The 17594-nt window shown below is 48.5% G+C and overlaps 1 pseudogene; it reads right to left on the bottom strand.

The window, feature by feature from the left end:
• LOC136504565 (achilleol B synthase-like) overlaps positions 1–17594 on the bottom strand; it is an 88876-nt pseudogene that overhangs the window by 18770 nt on the left and 52512 nt on the right.

Raw genomic sequence — 17594 nt, forward strand, 5'->3', positions numbered from 1 at the left:
AATTATATTATCGAACTATAGATGGAGTTTTACTTAGATGTGTTAGCAATGATGAATCGAAAAGCTTGATGGGTGAAATTCATGAAGGAGTATGTGGGGCACATCAATCGGCTTTCAAGATGAAATGGATGATCAGAAGGAATGGGTACTATTGGCCAACTATTCTTGAAGATTGTTTTAAATATTTTAAGGGATGCTAGGGGTGTCAAAAGTTTGGTAATATTCAAAGAGCGCCTGTATCGGCTATGAATCCTATAATCAAACCATGGCCGTTCCGGGGATGGGCTATTGATCTCATTGGTCAGATTTATCCGCCATCGAGTAAAGGACATAAATTTATTCTGGTTGCTACCGATTATTTCACAAAGTGGGTTGAGGCAATTCCTTTAAAAAAGGTGACATCGGTCAATATGATTGATTTTGTGAAAGAGCATATTGTTTACCGATTTGGTATTCCTCAGACTATCACTACCGATCAGGGCACTATGTTTACATCAGGAGAATTTGATGAGTTTGTTGTAGGTATGGGAATTAAAATTTTAAATTCTTCTCCATATTATGCTCAAGCTAATGGTCAAGCTGAGGCTTCTAACAAAGGGATCATCAAACTCATTAAGCGCAAAATTGAAGAAAATCCTAAGAGGTGGCATACAGTATTAAATGAAGCCTTGTGGTCATATCGGATGTCATGTCATGGTGCAACCAAAGTAACACCTTATCAGTTAGTATATGGACATGATGCAGTATTGCCTTGGGAAATTAAGGTTGGCTCTAGACGAATACGTTCTCAAAATCAGCTGACAGCCGATGATTATAATACTCTTATGAAGGATGAGTTGGAAGATGTGGCGGGTCATCAGTTAAGGGCTTTAGTTAGTATCGAAGAAAATAACAAAAGAGTAGCTAGATGGTATGACAAGAAGGTGAAAGTAAAAGAGTTTACCGATGGAGATCTGGTCTGGAAATTGATTTTACCGATTGGGACTAAAAGTTCAAAGTTTGGAAAGTGGTCTCCTAATTGGGAAGGTCCATATCGGATAAATCAGTCTGTTCCTGGTAATGCATATATTTTAGAAACCCTCGAAGGGGTTGTGTTTCCCAGAGCGTTAAATGGAAAATATTTAAAGAAATATTACCCTAGTATCTGGATAGATGCATAAAAGTATAAGTGCCGATAACAGTACTATCGGCTAGAATTATGCAAGGATGTCAATGTCTCATAAAGTGCCGATACAATAAATAAGATTACACGTTCAACAAGGATTGGATAGCTAATATCGCACGCAGGCGAATCTGGTCGGCTTCCTCCATTTCTTTGATGTTGTCATCGGCAGCACCCTCCACAGGCTTGAGTTTTTTCTTCATGGCTAAAGCTTTGCGAGCTTGGATATCTCTTTCTTGCTGAAGGGCTTTGACGGCATTGGGTAGCTGGCTTTCTTCTTGTTGAGCATGAGTTAAGGCTGCATCGATTTCTTTCAATTCAGCCAATAGAGCTATCTTCCTTGCTGATAGATCCAAGATTTTCTGCTTAAGTGCAGCACCCGAAGTCTGCAAGTTGACGATGCCCTTGTGCTTCTCGTCAGCGATTTGTTTCAGTTGTAGCATCTCTTCTTTGAGTTGAGCTTGAGCTGCTCTATCGGCAATGCGCTGAGCAGCCCGTTGATATTGCAGTTGGCGGCTTTCTAAGTGAGCTGCTGGGAAGAGTACTTCTTCAACATCGGCAGGGACCTGGCCACGAATTGTTTTGAAAATTGCCTTTGCGGGGTCCGAGTCATCTACCAGTTGGGCGGTACCTTGCTGTAGCAAGTTCAGGAGGGTTTCCAACTTGGATTTAGTCTCTGCCGATATTGTTCCCAGTGCAAGGGAAGAACTTGTCTCCTCTCCATCGTCGTCAGAAATGTCAATGGCAAAGGAAAATAGGCTGTTCGGGGAATCTTGTTCCTGAGAGAAAGAAAAGGAGATCAGTTAGGGGTAAGTATGAGTATTGTAAAATCAGCTAGGTTGATTGGTTTACCTGTTTCAAGGCAATTTCCTGTGCTTGACTCGAGGAAGCAACCTAGAGTATGTCGTGTGGGGGATCGGCTGAGCTTGCCGATGGGATATCCTCTGTGACTTCATCGGTGGTGGGCTCTTGAGGTATGATGACCGATGACATTGGGGCAGATGTAGGGATCGGCATAGACCTTTGTCGTTTTGGCTGTGCTTCAGTATCTGTTAAAGCTTTGCGCTTTGCTTGGGCATCGGCAACGATTGGCTGGGGGGCATCGACACTTGTTGGTTGTGAAGCTTGGACATCTGGTACGTTTGCCGATGTACCCAATTGTTGCTGCAAAACAAGTGTAAGATATGATATTTAACAGATAAAATGTAAAGTCAAGAAGCTACCTCTGAAGGTTCATCGAAAGAAGTGGTGCTTGATATCGGCGGAATTGCCGATGACGATCCAGTAGCAGTTCTTACCCCCTGATGATTAAGGTTAATACAGTTTGTGATCGGCATAAGTGAAAATAAACAAGGTTGTTACCTTAAATGCTTTGACCAAGGTTGTAGCAGCGGCCGATGGAGTAGCCCTGGATGTAGCCAATTTGGACTTAGAAGTGATGGTCTTGGTACGAATCTTCTGGTGGGTCAAAGCGGCTAAGGTGGGAGCGTTGTAGCCGATGGGCGATGTTGGGGAAACAGGCCGGAGATTGAAGGGTTTCCCACTTTTGCTCACCGATGGTGCTGGGTTGTTAACCTGTTACAAGAGAATCAGTTACTGATATATGAAGGGAAAAGCAGAAGGGAGTTAAAGGAAACTTACCGCGTCGTCAGGGATGGCATATTCAGGGTCGATCATGTGCCGATATGTGTGAGCAGAAGTTGCGAACAGTTGTTCTTTCCACTCTCGCCACCATTGCTTATATGACTCGGTGATGAAAGATATTGGTGTCCAGGTGGATATATCAACATCTGTAGTATCGGCATCGGGGGAGAGTTGTACTACCTTGTTCCAATCTGTTCCGCAGGTGATTGTTTCCCTGGGTTTGATCACATCGGCAAAGCAGAGTTTGATTGGCAGTTGCCCAAAAGCCAATTGGCGGGATACTGCCGATGGGTTGTAAAATTCATATGTAATGTTGGTGTTTTTCCCGCTGCCGAATGTGTTTACTGGAATTGCCCTGGGAGTGATGATAGCCATCATGAGCTCATTATCTTGATTCAGAGTGTCATCGGCAAAGTTGAAAAGAAGGGGGAATCTGTTTTCTTCGTCAATATAAGGCACCCAGGCCCTATGATCATGAGAAAGACCATTGTAGAAGCTTTGAAAGAATCTGCCGATTTGGTCTTCGTTGGCTTCTGTTCCAGGAAGGACAATTATGGCTTCACCAAAATTGAGGGGTGAGCGTGTTGCCGATTCATCATCCCCAAGCACATAGTCTTCAGCAATTTCTCGTGGGAATTGTTGAGCAAAAAAGTCCCATTGCAAACGTTTGTGCATATGGGCATTCAGCCACATGTTGATAAACCACCACGGGCCTCCCAGGTTGCCGATGGGTTCGCCAAGCAAAAGTTTCTGAGACACTTGATGAAGAAGATGATAAGTGGAGCTCAGAAGGTATCGGCCAAGAGGAAACCTTACGCCATTAGCCAAAAGTTCAGCTGCAGGGAGGAAGGCGTTGGTTGGTCCTACTGATCGACCACAGAAGATAAATTTTTCTAACCACATATTCAGGAATGTGGCATGTTCCCTTTGGCTAAGTGTCCCGGTTTTCTGGTATTCTTGAATGTATCCTGTCCAACCGCCGATGTTACGGGTATTCACCCTATATTCAGACTTTCTACCATAGATGGAGCCTTTATCGGCAGTTGAGATGTCCAAGCCAGTAAGCATGTGGATATCGGCAAGGGTAGGAGTAGCTGGGCCATGTCCAAACATAAAAGTATTGGTCGTGTCTGACCAGAAATAAGCAGCTGCAATTATCATTGATTCATTTTTCTGCATATCGGCAATAGAGAGCCTAATGCATTGGTCTAACCTTCGTTGTGCCCAGTATACTTGCATCGATCTATTAACCCTCAAGTACCAATCTTTCCACCCTTTGGTGGTTTTGGGCCAAGATCGGAATGTGTCTTTCCACAAATTTAGAGAGAAATTTTGGGCTCTAAAGGGGATTCTGTTAACCTCTGCATTGATCAGATCGGTTGGATCTGGGTTGCCCATTGGTCCAAGGCATTGGACGTGCGGCTGATCGGTTGGGATAACTAATTTGTTGCGCAGTTCCTAAGGTTATGGAATCCAGAAGACAGAAGAAAGGAAAAATCACCAACTGAATGAATTTGCAAAAAGATCAAAGTAAAAGGTAATGGAAGTGGAGCGAACCGCGGGGACGTCGAAGTTGATGGCCATTGTCTTGAGGAAGGTGGAGGTACGAGCCGGAAACTTGAAGTTAGCGCCGGAGAAGGGTTCTTGTTGGTTGAGGTCGCGCGGTTGTTCGTCGGAGTCGCCGCCGGAGAGAGAGAATGCCAAGGATTGGAGGCTGAAGGTAGAAAATGAGGGTTCCGGAGAAATCTATTTATAAGCCGCCCAGAATAAGGGTATTTTGGACTTATCTCTATGACGCGCGCATATAGGTCAAGGCGGTTCAGAGGGATATGGTAACTGTTCGCGCGATAATCAGGGGATTGTACAGATGAGTTGATGACAAGTAATCATGACTTGGAGGGGATATCGATACATGATATTTTAATTCTGAAAATGGCAGCATTATCATGTTAAGATCTTGCCGATGGGTTATTGTTTCGGTATCTTAACCATAATCAAGGCAAGAGTGGTTGGCGATTGTGCGATATTTACTGAAGTGCGTGAATCAAGATTAGATTTGATTGGATTTGATAACAAATCAAGTTTTGGCTTGGAGAATGAGTTACGGTAATCGGGCAAAGGCAAGCGTTATCTGGAGTAAATTTCGGAGCATTAATGGTTTTATACTCCGAAATTGGGGGGCATGTGTTGACACCGTTTTTTGCACGTGTCAAAATAATCGGAGTGGACTAATCGGCAAGGGGAAAGTTATTGAATACTTTGATAGCCGATGAAAGCCAGTTTGTAAAGATGGTTGCCGATAGCTGGTGATGGTCGATGGAAAGGTTGATTTGGACTCGGGCGTTGCCGATGAGGTTGGAGGTGTTATTGTCGATGCCGATGAAGGGAGGCTTGAGGACTACTACCGATGAAACATGGAGTATGCCGATGAAGGAAGGCTTGAAGACTACTGCCGATGAAACAGGGAGTATGCCGATGAAGGAAGACTTGAAGACTACTGCCGATGAAATAGGGAGTATGCCGATGGGAAGGAGGACGGTGAGATTTCCATCGTAATTGAGGCGGACAGGGAAATAGATAGGAGTTGATTTCCTTTTCTATATTTGTTAGGGTATGATTCATGTAAGAGTCACGTGTTTCCTTAGATATGGGATTGGTGTCCTAGTTGTGTTTGGTTGTGTCTCTTTAGATCAGGGTATAAATATGGAGTAAGGGGCAATGTAATAGATATATCAATCAATATCAAAACCAATTTTTACTCCTATTTGCATCTACTTACTTTTCGGCGACTTCGTCAATTTGCATATTTTTCCTTTTTTACGAGTTCTCATTGATTCGGCGAGCTGCATCGTTTCAGTGCGATCTTCGGCGATTCTCGAGTTCCGCGTGAGCACCTCTTGGCCGTGACTTCCGGGCGTATCGCTGTTGTCAGGACCAAAGTGTTCGTATCTTCATCCTTGTCGATTAGCAGGTCAAATCGACTGGCACGCTTTGGATATCGATTCGGGTATTAGCCCTTTGTGTTTGCAGATCACTTTTGCATCAACACCTTCCATTCCTTCCCTTCCTCAGTTTCGGCCCGCAGGCCCTTCCTGGCGCTGGCCCAGCTCCCCTCTCCTCCCTTGCGCACCGCAACTGCCAGCTTCGCGCGGCCCAGCAAGGAGTCGGCCCAGCTACCGCCGTCGTTCCCTTGGCCCGGCCACGCACAACCGCCGCCGTCCCGCGCCCAGCAGCTGCCATCCCGGGCCCGCCAGTCAGAGCCGCCCCTTCCTCCCGCACGTCCCGCACCTGCGCCGGTCAGCCGCAACCGCACCGTGCCCACGTTCCGCGTCGTGGGAGCGTCCTCCCCGTGCCCTTGCCTCTACAAAAGGAAGCCGAGGCCGTCCCCGCATCCGCTGCTGTTTTTCCCCGCTCCCTCTCGCGTCGCCGTGCCCGAGAGAACCGCCGCCCCGAGGTCTCTGAGCTCCGCCGACCACCCCTCTGCGCGGACAGCCTCCTCCGAGCCGCCTCCGTCTCCATTTCCCCCATGGTGAGCGTCGCCGTGCTCCCCTCTTCCCCCCCCCCATGCCTTCAATTCGGTGTTTCATGGCATCTAGGGCTTGTTTTGCGTGCGCCATTGTGCTCCACGCTGCCGGCCATGGCGACCGTCGCCTCGGTCCTCTCCTCCAGCCACCTTCTTGGCCTGAACGAGGTCGCATGAACCCCCGTAGCTCCCCGGTGCCCTCGGTTGGGAACACCGTGGCCCGTAGGCCTTGTTCCACGCGCGCCGACGAGCTTCTCGTCGTCGGTAATGGCGCCCCGCCGCGGAAGCTTCTGTTCTGGCCGCCGGCGCCCCTTTCTCTCTCCCTCCCATCTATTTCAGGCCGTCCGTTGCTTGATCGACGGCCCACGTAGGCCGATACCCCTTCGCGGGTAGATTTGCTAAAGAGCCCTCCTAGTTTCACCGAATTGAACCCGTAGTCCAAGGCGTAATTCCCCGAATGCGCAATCCCGTTTGGAAAGCGTAAACTTCACTGTTTAAGTCAAAAGTACGCTTTCAATATTTACAGAAATGCCATTCGAACTGTTTCGCTTATAAAATTGTCGTTTTAGCTCCGAATTGATCCATTCAAATCGCGTTAGCTTCGTAATTTCATAAGCTACATGTTGGAGCTACTGTTAGTCAAGTTTGGAACTTTTTAATTTCATGATTAGATTTAATTAAATATATGGCTTTAGGAAAACCCGTTTTAATCATTACTATCGCATTTTAGCTCCGTTTTTCGTGAACTTCGCTTTGACGTGATCGTAGCGAAACGTGGATTAGTTTTACAGACATTTTATCTTGAATTCAATACTGTTGGTGTACTGTTCTAATGATAGGAATGTTTGCTTTGTATGAATGCTATTGGAATGTTGTATGTTGCCGTGTTGGTCGCGTTCAGACGGTGAGGAAAACGTTGGAGACCAAGAACTCTTCGACGACCAGCAGGATCAGCACGAGTTTGTGAACCAAGCCAAGTATAACATGGGCCTTCCTTGATGTCCTATTTTACTCTAATCAATTACTCATTTGCATGTGTCTAATTTTGATACCCGTAAGGACATCCTAGTGATTGTTATCATATTTCTTGTCTCCTATGGGTTAAATGCATATGGGTAGATTGCTAGTGCTCTAACTGAACTTGATATACATATTGATGAATGATACTATGGAACAAAGTGAGAAACATGAATTATAACAACTGTTCCATAGGGCGAAAGTGCAAATGACCTTTGTTCATGTTGCTCCCGGCCCTCCATAAGGACTTATCTGTCGGCAAAAGCTGGGACTGATAGTGCAACCGGGAGAGTCATATGGCTCTGACTTTATCTCAGTAATAGGACCTTTCCTAGCTGGTTAGAGGTTACCTTTTTGGCGCAAATGGGGCTTGCCACTTTGGGTATAGGACTGCCTCTGTTCCTATGAGTATAGCCGCGATGGATTTGTGCCATAGGAAAGGGGGGTCCCTACATCTGCCTGCCAAGGAAACCTAGCGGCCCTAACTTGTTAGGGAAACCTATGAAATGGCTTCATAGTGTACCCTGCCCGCTCACCTTGGTAGTGACATGGGAGTAATTAACCCGGGCATATGGGGATCACGACTCGCGGTGAATGTGCACCACCTCTGCAGAGGGTAACAAACTGTTATAACAGCCGTGCTCACGGTTACGAGCGGCCCGGAAAACTCACAGAATAACTGATTACTTGATGATGATCATTTAAGTTGTGCTATGATGAAATATGGTAAACCTGACCTTGATATATGTTCTTATGGGAATTAAATGGGAGCTTAAGCATAACTTGATAATACTTGAGAATAAAAGCTTGACCTATTAAAAATGCTAACTGCAGTAAACCAGAGTCTATCCTTTTTGAGCTTCATAACCCCATGTTAGCTTGCTAAGTACGGAATGTACTTACACTTGCTTATTTTCTTTACTTGGATAAAAATCCCGGATGGGTAACAGATGACAACAGGTATGAGGATTTCCCGGAGGATTATTAGGCTTGTGGTCAACCAGTTGACCTTCCCTGTGATGATGGCCTCGAGGGTTTATTATCTTTTTACTATTCCGCTGTGATGTATAAGACTACGTTTTACTATAACTCTGATGTATGATGACACCGTGATGATACTATATGTAATTTGTCAGCTTGTGTGTGTGATTGATTCCTGGGCACACACGAGTTTTGTGCATTCAATTTTATCCTTAAAATTGGGTGTGACAGCCGCGCTTGCCAAGAAGAAGAAGAAAGCCGAGAAGGCCTGGAGGAGGTTCGATAAGGAGAATGAAATCAACCGGCGGGTCCCGGGGGGCGAGAGCCGGAGCGACGTGGAGGCGGAGCTGAGTCGGAGCGAGAGCCGAGAAGACACCTCCCTCGAACGAAAGGCGAAGCGGGCGCGGGCGTCGTACCCATCGGAGGCGTCGTCGGCTTCATGCTCCCCTTGCTCCGAGTGTGGCGGAGCACGCCGGTCGGTCGGGGGGACGTGATCGTTCCCCTACGTCTTCGGGGTCGACGCGTGTGCGTGACCCCAACGGGGAGATGCCCCGCCAGTTGCTCCAATGGTTTCGCCATGAGCTGACGGTCGCGGCCGTTTATGGGCCTATCGGGGACCGGCTGGGTCGGCTCCTCCCTACCGTGGCCGTTTATGGGCCTATAAACTGCACCTACTGGACCAGCCTCTACCTACCGTGGCCGAGCTCGTACGAACCAGGCAAACAGTCGAGACGGGCATATGGCCATGCGCAGTCTTGAAAACGCAAGTTGCTGACCACCAAATTCCACACCACTAAATCTCTGCTTGCCCAACTAGTGCTGGATGTCTGTGATCTCAACGCATGTCTTCATCAAACTAGGGTGCATGACAACTGGGCACACCCTGGCCGTTCGTTCGCCACTACTCTTGTCACGAACAGAACGAGAGAGATCCAAGACAAGATATATAGGTCTCGCTAAGCCGTCTTTGGACAAGAGAAGAAACATATATATATTGGCCCACCCTCATGGCTATACCCTTCAGAACAACCAAAAAACAATAAACTGAGCTATTATTCAGTCGAACGTGGTAGATGATGACCGCCCACATTAGTCTGCAGGAACTGGCAGTCATGTTGCCACTTGTTCGACGCCTTCCAACCGATCGGGCCTTCCAATGCATAGGGAAGGCTGCAGAAATTAGCAGCCACGCACAACCAAGCAACATGGGACGAGGACAAAGCAAAGAGCTTGGCAGTTCTCCCTCCATCCCCAGAATGAATGTAACGTCATATCATAGTATCTTAATTTTAATCAATTATATTATAGATAAAAAATATTAATATTTATCGTATCAAATAAATATTATTAGATTAATTCTAAAATATATTTTTTATAATAAATTGATTTAAAGCCATAAATATAGATATTATCATTAGAAACTTGATCAAATCTGCGGCCCAGCTCGAACAAAGAGGTGGACGTGAGACTAGGAATCCAGAAAGGCCCATGGAGGCAGTGGATGACTGGATGCCTGCCATGTACTAGTACACTCCTTGCTAGGAGCAAGTAGGCCGGAGAGCAGCGACATACTAGTACACGCCAATCCGGCAAGCATCGGGCCGCCATGGCATCGCACAAGGCTGTTGACCTTCGTCGACTCGTCGTGGCCACCAACACAATGCAACAAGATGAAGATGGCCCTGTCACTGCCACACTGGCTTCAGTCCTTAGTACCCGAAGCAGAAGGCGTGAAGCACTACAGCGACACCCCAGTCCGTTAGTACGCTATAGTAGTTGTGTTGTTAGCTCATATATGGCCCATGTGGCACATGAGAAGCTATAGTTAGTGAATTTAGTATCATCTTGAAAGTTTAGGAGGGTAAGGGCCAGCTCATAATCCTTGTCATTCCAGCTTATAATCCATGTCGTTCTAAATGTAGTACATCCAGGTTAACCCTTTTATACGAAGTGATGACGAAAGTGCAAGAGAGGTGCTACACACCCGTTCCACATCCGGAGCTAGGCCATATAAGAAGATTTTAGACACAAGATGTTACAGATGTTATCAAAGCATCGACCCTTAATGCATGTGCCCGTGGAGGGGTGTATAAAAGGTGGTCCTGAAAATCTGCTACGTATGTGGTGAGCTACCGAGGGCGTCAACCCTTAAAGGGGGTGAATGTAACACCACTGTCCATTAGAACCTTATAGTAGTTGTGAAGTTGGCCCATGGCACATGAGGAGTTGTAGTTGGTGGGTTTAGTACCACCTTGGAAGTTCAGGAAGGTGAGGTTCAGCTTATAATCCTTGTCATTCCAAACTTAGCACATTTGGATTAACCTTTTTATGCAAAACGAGGATAAAAGTGTAAGAGATGTGTTACGGTATGTAGGCCCGTTCTACGTGCGCAGCTGGGCCATATAAGTAGATTTTGGACCCATTGTGTTACAACTACGTACCACCAGGAGAATTGAATGGTGCGGGTTGGCAACCTCCTAACTTCTCTCTCCCTCTCTCTCTCTCTATCTATCTATATCTATATCAAAACAAAATACTAAACTATAATTAAGCTTCTTGTGCTGACCTTAGTTGCTTCGGCACCAGTGTCCGATGAAGCCCAGCCATTGTCTACAGTTGAAAGTGGCCATGATCCTTTTGATCTATGCCGGAACCAATAACTTGGGTTCCCAGGAGGGTTTGTAGTAACCTGTTTGTTAAAGAACAGTATAAATATCCATGAAGAAAAAAAATTGTATCTAATTAATTGTTATTTTGTAGGATAAACCGAGAAGATGTGGTAAGCAACAGACTTGTGCTCTCTTTATGTATCCCATAGCCCTCTCAATGGTTGGACCATATTCATTGGCAGCATCTGCTGATAACAAGGCCTGGATTATGAGTGCTAACTCCCAGTTATGGGTGCCATTGTATACCTACAATCAGAATGGCACATCAAAGTTTTATTAAAGAACTCCTGAATACAAGTAATACGACATCTTCCACGATGAGGAATAAATCTAGAGAAAAAAGTAAGAAATTATTAAGCAATCTAAATAAATTATTTTTTTCTGCCATCCAAGACCATTTACTCTTGAAAACTATTGGCCCATGTAAAATGGTATATGCACAATATGAAGTACTTTGTTGCAAATTTTTTTAATATCAACAATACAATTAAAGAAAGGAAAGGACAACTATTTACAACAATCCACCTCTCCACCTTTAAGACACTTTTTCGTAAGAATAAAGAAGTCTGAGTCAGTAATTTTCTTGTTTTTGTGGTTGCTTTAAAATCTAAATATGAAAGAATGCTTTAATGTGAAATGGAAATTTAATGCATGTACCTTTGATAACATTTTTGTTGTAGAGGACTATACCAAATTGTTATTATGAAATAATAATTAAAGGAACATGAGGTTTGTCCTATCATATAAGGTTGTATTTAAATGGGATTTAATTAGCTTAGAACAGTTAATGATGAGACGTCCAATCACATGCCAGTTATTTAATATCCGATTTATCCATTCTAAAAGTAGACAGAAAGGGGATCTATAGGGCAAATGCATGAACTACAAGAATAGTTGGAATAAAATATACAATACTTTGGTTTTCATTCCATCTTCAGCAATCCACAAATAATCATGTATCCTTGGAATATGTCGCTTGAGCGCATCTGAATTTGGGTTTTCAGCCCAACGACAAATCATGTTTAGTGCCTAATCATAGATGAAGTAGAATGTTAGATTTCATCACTTTTGGTATGCAAAAGAAAAATACAGAGAAAGGTATAGACTATTGCTCTTAAAGAAACCATATTATAGTGGAGAACAATTAAGTAGTTGTGCATGTGCCACTGAGAAATATGCCCTTCCTAATCTACCACTTAAGTACTCTCTCTGTCCTGAAATATAGTGCATTATGACTTTTAAAATTTGTACTAGAATATAATGCATGATACATGGTGTCTATGTTTAGATTTGGCAAAGTTTGTTAAAAAGGAAACCAATTTGAGGAGAAACTTCATAATTGGGTTCAATCCATGAATACATGCGTCATTTAAGTATTCCCTCAACTTGTCTTAAATTTTTTTGAATGCATTATATTATAGTACAAAGGGAGTAGAGTTGCATGAAGTTTCATTAGAGGCAACTGCCCCGAAAGTCTTTGCAAGTAATTTGGCTCGTGGTCATGAAGAATCTACTGATATTGATGAGGATTTACAGCCATCCCTTGGTGTTCTTAGCAACACTTAGCAAAACTTTAGTACATATATAGATAGTATTTTGCATAGGTGTCGGTGTTTCGAATAAACACCAACTAGTAAATTTATATTTGTTGCGCGTTAGGCCCGGATGGTGTGCTAAAGGACACAAGGTTTATACTGGTTCGGGCAGAATGTCCCTACGTCTAGTCTGCTGCTGCTCGTGTTATTAGCACCGAAAAAGGTTCGTAGTAGGGGGTACAAACGGTCGAGAGAGGGACAGGTCCCAAGTCTCTGATAGAAGGGTCGAAAGGATGCCAAGACCTCGGTTGCTGCTTGGTTGTGTGTTGTGTAAAAAAAATTGATCCGTCCCCTTAGTGCGGTGTCCTGCCCTCCCTTTTATAGACCAAGGGGAGCAGGGGTTACAGATGGGAGAAAGAGGAAAAAACCAAAGGTAGAGACGGTCCTTCGAAGGCGCCGGGTCTTCCTTTTCCCTTGAGCCTGCCCTGCTGACATGGCAGACCATGCCAGGGATAGCACGTTTGCTGATTCTGACATGGCCATGTTCTGGCTTTGTTTCAGCAAGTGGTTACGTCCCATCCCACTCTGGCGGACGGTGCAGCGTGCCGAGGTGCTGAGCCGTGATCCTACGGAGAGCAGACGCTGAAGTGACTATACGTCCGTAACTATAGATGATGCGAGTTCTCACTTGGATTGTAGTGGTTGTCGTATGCTTATGTCAGGATCCATGTCCGAGGGCTGATGGCGGCGCCCACAACACTGTAAGACAAAAGTCGGTGCCTACAACACTGTTCAGGCTCTGCCATGCCTGGAAGGGCTTAAAGCGCCCGTCCCGTCGTATCCTGATGGTACTTTCCTGCAGGCGTGTAGGGCATGGTCCTCGGTACTGCGGTTGACTCAAATGTCATGTCTTACCCTATACCTGTCATTATGAAGGAGCAGGGTGCAGTCGCCGGGCGAGGCGGAGCCAGCCCTAGGACGTTGGGCGAGACGGAGCCTGTCCCGGGACATCGGGCGGGGCAGAGCTAGCCCTCAGCCATCGAGAGAGGCGGAGCCAGCCCTAGCCCCAGGACGTCGGGCGAGATGGAGCCTGTCCCAGGACATCGGGCAGGGCGGAGCCAGCCCTCAGCCGTCGGGCGAGGCGGAGCTAGCCCTGAGTCGCCGGGCGAGACGTAGCTAGCCCTCGGAGGTCGGGCGAGGTGAGGCCCATCCCTGGTCATCGGGCGAGGCCGAGCCAGCCCTTAGCCATTAGGCGAGGCAGAGCTAGCCCTCCGACATCGGGCGAGGCGAAGCCAGCCCTTAGTCGTCGGGCAAGGCAGAGCTAGCCCTTAGCTGTCGGGCGAGGCAGAGCCAGCCCTTAGCCATCGGGCAAGGCGGAGCCAGGCCTCAGCCGTCGGGCGAGGCGGAGTCTGCCCTCGGGGGTTGGGCGAGGCAAAGTCCAGCTCTCGGGGGTCAGGCGAGGCGCGGCCAACCTTCGGTCGTATGGACAAGAAGCGTAGTTGCGTTATTATCTGCTTGAGAGCATCAACGTTTGATGTTTATTAGCTCCACCTCATTGGGTACCCCAGTTTTAGGTCCCCGACAGTAGCCTCCGAGCCCCCGAGTGATTCGGATAGAATCGCCCGGGGGTGATTTGACTTGCCAGAGGGTGCGCGCGAGCGCACCCGACGGGTGTAGCCCCCGAGCCCCTGGGTGATTTGGATAGAATCGCCCGGGGGGTTTTCCGATTTGCCAGAGGGTACGCATGAGTGCACCTATCGGGTGTAGCCCCTGTGCACCTGGGTGATTCGGATAGAATAGTCTAGGGGGTATTTTGGACCCTTCATGGGTATAGCTATGAGATTTGGTATTTTGACAACTGGATAGCTTAAAGGGAACCCTGGTATCCCATTCATGGGGATTCATCCAGGGTTAGCCTGGTTGAGACTCAATCATGGATCGAGACTCCCTTGAGGTTCGTGAGCCTGAGTTCTAGCCACTTACGGGCCCATCCCTTGTTGGGACGTCCATCGAAACTACGGGGCTAGCCCTTGAACTCCTGGGCCCGGACGGGCCAGAGAAATGGTTCTTGACCCATATCCCCTCTGTGGGAAAAGAGTCCTAGTCTGCCTACGAAGGCGAAACGTCCAGCGTGACTTTGGTGGGAAAGGATAGGGATTGCGGGCGCGTATCCCGCGACGTGACATGGTGGTGTATCATGGCAGGCACGGAGATCTAGGAGGATAGTTGCCCTTCTCGCATCCATCGCCCCTAGGGTTCCGTACTTTGCCTTCTCGCCTTTGCATCTACAACTTCCGCCACCAATTGCCTGAGCCTCCCGTACCCGCATCGCAGCCGCCGTCAAGCCCGCATCCACCCCCTCCCAATTGTCCAATGGAGCCATGGTGCAGATCCAACATCACCCTTCAGCGCCTGGAGGGCCTTGTCTGCCGTGGCCTCCTTTGCCCGCTGACCGCCGCCGAGGAGTAGCGGCTGCCCAGCAATGAGGACGAGCCATCACCGCCCAAACGTTATGTTGTGTCATTTGCTCGCTTTCATGAGAGGGGATTCACCACCCCCGCCCGCAAGTTCCTTCGGGGGCTGCTGGATTACTACAAGGTGGAGTTGCAGCACCTTACTCCCAATGGGGTCCAGCACATTGCGGCGTTCGTCGCCCTGTGTGAGGGGTTCTTGGGGATTAGTCCCCACTTCAAAATGTGGTGGTATCTCTTCGCCGTCAACCTTTTGAAGAAGTGGGTCGGGAAGCAAGAGCTGAGCATGCCGGTGGGATGTGCTAGCATTCATCTCCGCAACAACCGGGTGAACGAATACCCGTCGATGCATCTGTCGACCTCCAAGAAGGGGTGGCATTCGCATTGGTTTTACGTCAAGGACGACATTGCCGTCCCCTGCCAGTGTTCTCCAGGTGCATCATCGAAGAGGTCCTAGAGTCATGGAAGTGGGGTGTCTCGGACAAAGACAAGAAGAAGATCAAGGAACATCTCGCCGCCCTCCAAATTCTAAAGGAGAGGGGCATAAAGGGGTCGGGGATCATTGGCGCCTACCACATTAGGAGGGTGGCACCGCTGATGGCTCACACGCTTCCCCTGCACCTGATGGTGCCTGGAGCGTCACTCATAGGGACGGTGCTTGCCGAAGGAGCGCTTCCCCCTCTGAAGTGGCGCAGCGCAACAAGGATGCGATGGAGCCCTTGAAGGACGGTGCCGGCGCCGCTCTTGATTTTGTGTACCCAGTGCCGAGGCATCCCCCAAAGCGGCCGTAATTAGGGTACACTGACTTCGTAAGTTCTCTTTTCCCATGCTTCCTTTTTAATTGAACTCCCGATCCCTTGGTGCTGACATTGGGATAGCGGGACCAGCCAAAGAAACTTGTCTTTATGGATTGCCCGGCTCCACTACTGAAGGACAAGGTGCTGACAGAGAGGGGTGGCTCCACCGCCGCACCCTCATAGGCAAGGGAGACAAGCCCCTCTGCCCGGGAGCAAGGGGCAGGCTCAAAACGGTCCCGCCTAGATGAATTGGAGCAGGAATTTGGGGGTTCGACCCCAAAACGTCCCTACCGCCCAACTGCGCCAACGTAAGTCACCGATTCCTCTATTTTTTCTATTTTTTAGTGTGACCTATGCCTTTTAACTCTTGTAGAGTCTTGAGATGGGGCCGCTCTTTGGCGCTGGCACCCAAGAAGAGCGTTGCTGTTCAGGCGGGACGGGCGCCATCGCCCAACGTCGGCCGGTCAGGTGCCACCTACGGTGGTGCCCGTGCCCTCGGCGGGTCAAGCAGATGCCAGGGCTGAAGAAGTGCCCTCAGGGGTCACCGAGCACATGGCGGTGGAGGTGATTCCGCCGCCTACATCAGAGCGGACGGAGCTGCCGCTCATGCTTGTGGCGCCCTCTGTGGTGGGTGCGGCGCCGCAAGCCGAGGCCCTGGCGTCGCAAGCGGAGGTGGCCATGACCGTGACAAGCCAGGCATAGCTGGACACAGCCACGGTGGTGTCCGAGGGAGCGGCACGATCCGTGCCACCGACGGCCCAGGCGCTGATGCCCAAGGCAGGCCGGACAGAGGGGGGCATGGCTAGAGGGTTCCCGGGCATCATGGCGGTGGTGGAGAGGACCAGCAGGGAGTCACCCTTGGCCCTGATGTCAGGTGGCAGCCACTAGCCCACGCGGGGTGAGCCACTGCTCCAGTGGATGGATCCTCAAGACCCAATGTCGATTCTCTTCTCGCTCGATGATGCTACCGAGAGCATAGAGCGGGAGAGTCTCGACTGATGGATCTTGGCTATGATGGAAGTCCTGAACTAGGTCAGGGGCATCCTATGTGACATCATCATTCCCACTGGCTGGGTATCTGCTTGATCTTCCCTCTCGCTTTCTTCTTTCTTCATGTTTTTTTTTGTATTTTTGACACTGGTCTTCTTTTCAGTCCCTCATTGCTCGTAGCCAGGAGAAATCCTGGTTCCTCCATGAGCAGAAGGTGGAATGGGACTAGCTCACCGAGGAGGTCCAGCTATGTGGAGATGTGAGCACCTAGCTTGCTGCCGCCCAACAGTGGGAAGCCGAGGCACGTCGAGAAGCCGAGGAGGCCCATGGGATGTTCTAGGATCTATCGGTGAGGGTGCGGTAGGACGAGGAGGCGGCTGCCAGGGTCTGAAAGGAGCAGGACGAGCTACTCTAGAAGGATGTTGAGGCCTGCCAGTGGGCCATCGACCTCCTAGCTGAGCTGGAGAGGGAGCGGGATCTCAAGCTAGAGGCCTAGGAGAGGTCCGTGGCCCTGCAACAGAAGGCGAATCTAGATGCCAAGGTGGTTGCCCAGCTACGTAGGGAGCGAGACGAGCTGCGGCAAACTACAGAAAGACTTCACTCAGTGCATAGCATGGCCCGCAAGGAGCGCGACCTAGCCGTCTGAGAGCACGATGAGGCGCGTTAGGGGGTCAGCTCCCTCCGTGCGGATCTTAGAGTCGCGGTGGCCCGTGGGTTGGAGGCCGAGAGCGTCTCTGCCGGGCTAGGCATGGAGCTCGCCAAGGTGCGGGAGATTCTTTAGGCCAAGAGTGATGAGCATAATCTC

Source organism: Miscanthus floridulus, chromosome 14, assembly GCF_019320115.1.
Source record: "Miscanthus floridulus cultivar M001 chromosome 14, ASM1932011v1, whole genome shotgun sequence".
Taxonomy (NCBI): domain Eukaryota; kingdom Viridiplantae; phylum Streptophyta; class Magnoliopsida; order Poales; family Poaceae; genus Miscanthus; species Miscanthus floridulus.